General features: G+C 29.4%; 1 pseudogene; it reads left to right on the forward strand.

Annotated features, from left to right (window-relative positions):
* Positions 1-6849: 6849 nt before the first annotated feature.
* On the forward strand, positions 6850-7261 carry LOC124916783 (annotated as a pseudogene).
* The last annotated feature ends 2054 nt before the right edge of the window (positions 7262-9315 follow it).

Below are 9315 nucleotides of genomic sequence, written 5' to 3' on the forward strand. Positions count from 1 at the left end.
CTTTCTCACTAAATTAAATTTCAAGAAACATATATAAAACTTTATTATGATGTATTTGGTAGTCATGAAAATAAAATTGAATTTGGAATTGGAACTAGTGAGTGTAATTTCAATTTTTGATTTAACAGATCATTTAAGATTAAAATTTGTAATTAGAATTCTAATTAAATTCGAACTACTGTATTTTTATAATTCTTAATTTTACCATTTTTAGTTCAAATTTGTAATTTTAATATTTATTTATTTATTTATATAAATTTAAACAAAAATATCTTATTATTTTATTAATTATAAAATAATTTATGTGTTGAATTTTAACCTGTGTTGTCCTTTATTAGGAGTAGTTTATCAATTTTTTAATTATTATATTTTTTCATAATAATTTTTTATCAACTTTTAATATGTTATCTTTTATTAGATGGTTGATAGTGGACAAAGTGAAATTTTTCAATAATAATTGAGATGTAAATATATATATATTAAAATTTAAATAATTAAATTTATAAAAATAATAATTTAAATTATATATCAAAATATAAATAATCAAATTTATAAAATTAATAATTTAAAAAATATATTAAAATATAAATAATTTAGTTTATACAAATAATAATTTAAATATATCAAATTTTTAAAAATAATAATTTAAATATATCTATCTATATATAATGAATTTTAAATATAATAAATAAATAAAAATAAATAATAAATAAAAAACTAAGTTTGAATAGAAAACTAAGCAAGAATGAAATACAAATTAAATTAGTTTAAGAAATTACACAGTTTTTTTTCTTAATTAAGTTTTTTTAAGAAGTTGTACGTTAAACCAAGTGTAGTTTGGAAAACTATCCTAAAGAAGAAGACTACCTTAAAAGTTAGATGTGGAAAGATTGCTTAAAAAAAATTTTGGATGAAAAAGTAAAGTTATTGTTTTTTTTTGTTTTTTTTTGTTGTTAAGATTTGTATTAATAGTAAAACCGCAATGAAAATTAAGAAAATGCGTGGATATACAACTTGGCAAAATTTTAACGTTCATTATCACATATCCGTTAATAGGAATAAAATTGACATATTTTTACACGTTAATATATATAAATAGAATTTTAATATTTAATTAATAAATTTGACACATCCTCTCAATTTAATGCATAAAATTCACATTCTTTCCAATTAAATTCGAACTAATGTGTTTTTATAATTCTTAATTCTACCATTTTTATGATTTTATTATTTATAACATAGTTTACATGTTGAACTAATATTTTATTTATTTATTTATGAAGTTAGAATATCGAACCAATATATATATATATTTTTAATTTAATAAATTAACATTTTGAATTAATATATATTTATAATTTAGAAAGTTAACATGTAAACCCGATATTTAATTTTTTAATTTAGAAAATTAACCTACCAAACCGATATTTTTTTAATTTAATAAGTTAATATGTCGAATCAATATCTTCTTTGTAGAGAGAATTGAAACATATAATTTTTTTTTTGACATTTGAATTATTCTAAATAATAAGTTGTGTTAAACAAATAATCTTGATATTATATAAAATATATATTCAAATATATTTTATTTTTCAAATATAAAACTTAGAATTGAATAATTATATAATTTTTCTTATAATGGTTAGGTACCTGCACGAATCATAGAATAGCCTAGTATGTTTGTTAGTTTACAAATTATATATTTTTGCTAAATGTTGGGTAGCCTAACTTGTAATGATTGGAACAAATTTATTAAATATATTAGAATACTTTAGTTCATTTATTTCATTTCAATCTTACTTCAAATATCTATCTCATTAATGAATATACTACTAATCAGCTAATCATATAATTAATATATTCAACCACATATAAATTAATATTAATAGTTAATAGTTAATGGTTAAGTGAAAATAAGAGTTCACGTGAGGTGTCTTTCTAATTTAATATCCTACGTGGCGGTAGAAAATAGAAAAATAAATAAATTATTAAGTATAAATACAATCCAAAATTCAAAACTCGCCATTTATTTATCTCTCTCAAACTTGTTCGACCCAACTAAAACCCTAATGCATGGTATTTCATTTTTTTATATCTAGTTATTTAACAATAATATTGTTCAGATAGTTTTGTAAGATAACAAACTGTTTGATCTTTCAGGAAACCAACAAAGAGAACAACGCAGTAGATGAAGCACTGAACTTGAACAAATCGCTCACTGTTGGACCTGAAATGTACCGATTGTTAGTGCAAATGTTTTTACTATATTTTTTTTAAAAACGTTCAGAAAATGCACATTTCAGGAGAAAGGTCCCAAAATGTCAAATTTCGGGAGAAAAATTCCCGAATTGTCATATATGTCCCAAAATGTCTCGAAATATACAATTTCGAGAATTTCAAATGTGGTGAAATTATGAAATTTTGTTTTTCTGGATATTTTTCTTACTTTCAGTCACTCTTATTTTTAGTTAAAAATGACAAATTTGGAATGACTTTTTTCGTAGTGAAATTCACAATGTTGAAATGATATTTTTCTCCGAAGAAGAACATCTTTATTTCTACTCATCATATGCCCACTTAATTGGGTTCGGCATTCCAAGTTAGGGAGCAAAATTGTAGGTGGTAGGAGGAAATACTTCAGCATTAGTTGTGTGAAGAGTTGTATGAAAGAATCGAGGGCCAAAAATAAGTTTAATCAACCTAGACCTATAACTAAGACAAATTGTAAAGTTAAGATTAATACAGTTGTTCGGAATAAAGGAGAATATGTGATTATAAGTATTTGTATTGAACACAATCATACATTAAGTCCTAAGAGGATACGCTATATTAGATCCTACAAAGTAATAGACGAAAATGCAAAGAGGAGATTGAATTCAGACGATGAAGCTGGAGTAACCGTGGCCAAAACATTTCAATCCCTTATGGTGGAAGCTGGAGGGTATGAAAACATGTTTTTCGATAAGAGAATATGAAGAATTACGTTATAAAAGCACGAATGTTGAGGTTAGGAAGTGAGGATGCTAAAATACTCACTAATTATTTTTTAAGAATGCAAACCATGAACTCAAAAACTTCTTATACCTTATTAATTTGGACAAGGAATCCTGAATTATAAACGTGTTTTGGGAAGATGGAAGGTGAAGGGTTTCCTGTGAGGATTTTCACGATGTTCTCACTTTTGATACAACCTATTTGACAAATTGTTTTGACATGCTTTTTGCTCTATTTTTCAGGGTTAATCATCATGGTCAATCCATTTTACTTGGATGTGGCTTACTATCAAGTGAAGATTTACATTCTTTCACTTGGTTGTTTAGAACTTGGTTGGAATGTATGGATGACCGACCTCCAAATGCCATAATTTCAGATCAATGTCGATCAATAACGACTGCAAAGGTATTTCCTAAAGATCATCATCGTTTTGTTTGTGGCATATAATGAAGAAATTCCTACAAAACTTGGAAGTCATACTATATACGATCTAATAAAGAAGAGGCTAAAAAACACAGTATACAACTCCATAACTATTCAACAATGCAATGACGATTGGATTTGACTAATAGAAGATTATCAACTGGAAGATAATGACTGGTTGAATTCTTTATTTTTGGAAAGATCTAAATGGATATCTGTTTATGTAAATAGATAGTTTTGGGCAGGGATATTCACATCTCAACGGAGTGAAAGTATGAACGCATTTTTTGATGACTATGTGCAGTCAAAACATCCATCAAATAATTCATTAAGTAATATGATAGAGCTCTATTGAGAAATATCGAGAGAGAAAAGAAATTGTATTTTTAATCGTTTAATGCTTTGATATCAACTGTCAGTGGTTTTGCCTTTGAAAGGCAACACCAAACCTTCTACACTCAATATATATATTTAGGTTGGTTCAAAAATAAGTTAGAGGAATAATGTTGTGCGACATCTCAATAATTGAGAGAAAGCGACAACTTGTATAATTAAATTTGAGGAAATCATTTTGGGGGTTAATGGAGAACTTTTAAGAGATATTTTTTACAAAGTGCATTATACCGAACTAGACTATAATGTTAAATGTCAATGTCGATTTTTTGAGTTCAGATGTATTTTGTGTAGGCATATCATGGTCGTTAAAAAAATGAGGGTGAATGAGGTACCAATGTGTTATATAATGGACCATTAGCGTAAATATATTAAGCTTGAGTATCAAACTATCAACAAAATTTATGATTCAAATATGTCCGTAAAGATAAAAAAACGTTACAATAGTCTAAATCAATTGATGCAAGAGGTTCTACAAGTTAGAGTAAAATCTGAAGACAATTATTCTTTTTGGATTAACGACATAAAATGCTCGATGGAACAATTTATGTCACTAAATCATGGAAGAACAGAAGCATCTAAAGACAAAGACACCGAAGCATCTAAAGACAAATACACAGAAGCATATCCATCAACCTCCATTTTGATACTCTCCCAACAAAGTTAGAGCTCGAGGACGATCACCAACAAAGAGGAAACAATCTTTAATTGAGAAAATCCCTAAGAAGTCGTCTTTGAGACCAAGAAAGAAGGTTTGTCCTAATTATTTACTATGTTATTAACTATTAATGATAGTTGTTGTCAAACAGGGTTATACATGTTCATATTGTTCAAAATTACATTATTTTTAGTATTAGGGAAATACGGCCACAACAACAATAGTGTAGGATTTAACACAACAACAAAATGATCCACTATTAACTCAATTTTCCTTCACATCACTTTTTTCCTCTCAAACATATCCTGAAGATAATATTTGTAGGGATAACAATTAACGAAGATAGTAATTATATGAACATGTTGTAACATTGGGTTTTTTGAACATTTTGTAACATTGAATTTTTTGATTAGCATGTTGATATTTACACTAGTATTGTTGAAAATTGAAGTGTATTTTGGGACAAAAACATATTGAAATCCCAATTTCCGGATCCCGAAACTGGAAATTTCGGGAACTAATTTGAAGAAAAGTTGAAGAAACAGGCAATTTCGGAAGAAAAGTGTCCCGAAACTGGACATTTCGGGACCCGCTATTATTATATCACATTATAATGAGACTAAAAAAGTGAAAAGAATTGAATACTAGAAAATACCAAAAATAACATTCATATTGCATAATTAAAATCTTTACAATGTAACATTTTGTACATATTTGGAGATTCTATATAGCACCTTTAGAATGTAACAATTTTTACATCTTTGTAGAATCGTCTTTTATAATTTGTACATATTTTTGAAAAATATAGTCCAGTTTCCTGTTGACAAGTGACCTAATGATCAACATACATAATTTTGCTCTGAAAGCCTCAAGCATTTCATTTGCTTTTAAAAAAAGTTTTAGCAGTTATTAAAAAATTATAAAACAATTAAAATGTTAAATCTGTAACTTACTTTTTTTTGGGTTAAACTTCATTCACACTTTGTATTGCCCGTATATGTTTGTATATGTCTCATACAATATATTTTGCAATATGTTGTATTACTACTGTCTTTCCAAGTGAATTTAAAAACTTTGAACATGAATTTAGCTATTTTAGTTGCGATTTTTGAGTCGAGAGTGTTAAATAACTCCAAGAAGGAAGCTATTTGTTTTATCAATAAAGTTAAATTTAACATAGATTTCAAAACATTTTAATATAGAGAAAATTCAACTTACCAGTTGGCGAGTTGTGACATATTTATCTTTCCATGACAGTTTTTTTGGCAATGGGAGGTTGTCGATGATTTCGATTACACTCCTTTTCATATTGGTGCAAACATTATAAAAGTGACTTTGGTATATAATTGGAAAGAAAATTTGCAAAGTCATATTCAGATGATATACATGAGTCGTCTTTAAGTATTCAGATGATATTAAAATATTGGACTTACAAGATAAACATGTATCAAGTCTTCTGGTGCTATCTCGAATATTCTCATTTCTTCCTTAACTTGATTAAAAAGAACTTCTGGATTTGCATACATCTCTACAAATAAAATTAACATCACAATAAGACCATTGATTTACAAAAGAAAAGAAACAACCATAAAACATCTTATAGAAACGATTGTCGAAAATGAAATTTCCTGGTAGAATATTTTTTACTATAATATGTCATAAGGTGTGCCCATGCATCAATAATACCACTTTCAACATGACATTGACTTTTCATTGAAAGAAAATGCCCTACGTTAATCGAGGTATGCTTCGTGTCGTATAGTACTTCCTTTTTGAAAAGAAAATGAAGAAAATACATTGGTCCATAAAATGTCCCGAAATGTCGGGTCCTGAAATTTCTTGAAATGTCCAGAAATGACACATTACGGGTAAGGCTGCAAATGAGTCAAGTTGCTCGTGAGATGCTCTCAAGCCGCTCGTGAGCTGCTCTCAAGCCGCTCGGTCAAAGCTTGACTTGAGCTTGACTTTGACCGAGTTCGAGTCGAGCTCGAGCTGGCTAGTTTAATATTCTAGTCGAGCTCGAGCTCATATAATACTGGCTTGATGGCTTATCGAGCTTTTTCGAGCTTAATAATATATAATATATATTTTTTTAATATTAAAACATAAAATATAAAACAATTTTTTTCTTCATTCTCTTTTCAAAGTCCATATGTCAGACCCACAATTCATATTATTATATCTTATGGCCCAAAAGTTAAAAAAAAAACCCTAATTTTCTAATACATCATCATATCCGGTACGACTTTTCATATTCATTATTTTTCTTACTTATTCACCAGAGTTCTTCATTTTTCTTCATATTATCTATCATTTACTCAATTTCTCTCACTCATTCACAAAATTTTTTCATTTCTCCATATTATCTCTCATTTATTCAAATGGCGTGCACAAAACAAACATCGCTAGGAAATCGACTAGAGACAAGGCATTGAGGAAGTAACTAGCGATGAAGGCAACTATAAAATCTTCTCCAGCTATCGGAGGTGTGAAGAAGCCTCACAAGTTTTGCCAAGAACAGTTGCTTTGAGAGAGATCTGTAAGTACCAAAAGAGTATGAAGCTTTTGATCTGTAAACTTCCATTCCAAAGATTTGTTCGTGAGATTGCACAAGATTTCAATACAGATATAAGATTTTAAAGTTTCGCCATAATTTCTCTCTAGGAGGCGGTTGAGGCTTATTTAGTTAGTCTATTCGAAGACATTAATCTCTATGCCATTCACGCCAAACTGGTGACGATTATGCCTAAAGATATTCAACTTGCGAGACGTATTCGTAGAGAGAGGACTTAGAGACCTTATAGGTGTTTAATGATTATGTTAATAGTCATGTTTTTGTCGATTATCAACTAGTTTCTCTCAATAAACTCCACTAAAAATGTCTATCGTGGCTTTGTTAGATCGATATATTATGTTATTTATTATTGATGATTAAATATTGATTTGTTTTAATTGATTTTTCATTTTAAATATTATGTTTTTAATGTTGAATGAGTATGAAAGTTTGATATTTTCATTTTAAAAATAAATTTTGGTTTGAATTCAAGCTTGAAAATTTAATTTTAGTTCAAGTTTTCGAGTTGAGCCAAACTTGTAGATAAATAGTCGAGTCGAGTTCGAGCTCAAATTTATAAACTCGTTTGAGCTCGAGTTCGGGTCGAGCTAATAAATAATTAATCGAGTTGAACTCGAGCTTAAGTAAGTTCGAGATCGGCTTGACTCATTTGCAGCCCTAATTTCGGGTCCCAAAATCAACATTATAATAACTATAAAGAAATCAACATTATAAGAATTACCTATTCTTCTCATTCTCCTCATTTGCAAAAATGAACCCCATAATGATTTCATCTCGGGTATCTATGTTGACCTGGTCAAAGGAAGATTTATTTTTTTCAATATTGGTAACAATATACGGATATTGAAGGCGTACTGGAATTTCAAATTTCTCGGGGGATTTTTTTGTTAGCCGTTTGTTTTTGGATTATGTTATTTTTCATGTACAACCACCATTTGTAAAGGATTTTCTGTTTCTACAGCCACCAATTCAGGTCTTTTTACATCACTAACCACCATTTGTAAACAATTTTTCTCTTCTTGTATCACCACTTTGGGTACCACCACTTCGAGTGTCTCGGCTTCTGTAGTGGGTGTTCGATATTTGAAGTATTTATGTATGGAATCCCTAAGACGTTTATCATTGTCCATAACATTGTATAAGATATGGATCGAGTTGTTATACAATGGCGATGTGTCCCAACATACATTTAAATCCGCCAACACTTCTGTGGTTTTGATAATAATTTGTGTAGATGTCACAATCTGCATCAATGCATCGTTAAAAATATGCATCATTGTTTTCTTCTGAGGCGCTGCCTTCTAAGGCTCCCCCATCTTCCAATGCCCCATGCTGAGGCATCTCCTCATTCTCTTCACCCTCCATCTCATTTGTCATCTATGGAAGAGGTGGAAGTGGAAGGTGTCCAACATCGCTTCCACATCTGAATCCTCCACGTGACAACTCCGTTTGCAACCTAAACTTCAACTTACTGTCATTCCAACATGACAATATAGGAAATCAACGCTCATTATGAGGTATTTGGAGTTTAAGGTTGATGACCATATACAAGTAGCACATCTGAAAACATACATATATTGATGGAATAAATATGTTAAAAACATTTATATTTAAAAACACCAAAATAAAATAATGATGACAAAGATTACTTACGAGGAGAAATGTCTGTGGTCCTTGTAAATGTCGGTGTTCGTTCAACTGCCATTTTTGGCATGATTCAATTAATCCGTCAAGTAGGAATTTGCCCCAATTAAACTTTGGGATATTACGAACATCTGAAATAGATTTTAGAATTATAAACCTGCAATTACAAAAACATATTTGAGGATTATTAACAATGCATATTCTTATATGTAAGTTTTGGGATATACCTAAATAGTTGACCTTGATGCGATGTCTAGAGAAAGGTGCTTATAGCATATAGTAGGAAGTCTATCTTGAAATTATTGTCAGCTGCTTTGTTCTCCAAGATTTTCTTTGGCATATTGGTCACTATAGGACCGCCCCTATCAGTTTACCCCATTGAGTCCTAAAGATCGTTAACTTCGTATCGGTCTCGTTTATATCGTATTCTACAATCTTCAACTCCCTATAGGGATGTCCAATATGATTTGGACATTCTCTTCTTTTATTTTTCCTCGCCACTCTGTAGGATGGAAACACATTTAATACAGTCAAACTTTCTGACTAGATAATGAGAAATTTTGCCGAGCCATTTTGAAAAGCATAGTGACAAAAGAGATCCAAAGCTCATGGCTTTCTCAACCTCTTT

This window comes from Impatiens glandulifera, chromosome 1 (assembly GCF_907164915.1).
Source record: "Impatiens glandulifera chromosome 1, dImpGla2.1, whole genome shotgun sequence".
Classification (NCBI taxonomy): Eukaryota; Viridiplantae; Streptophyta; class Magnoliopsida; order Ericales; family Balsaminaceae; genus Impatiens; species Impatiens glandulifera.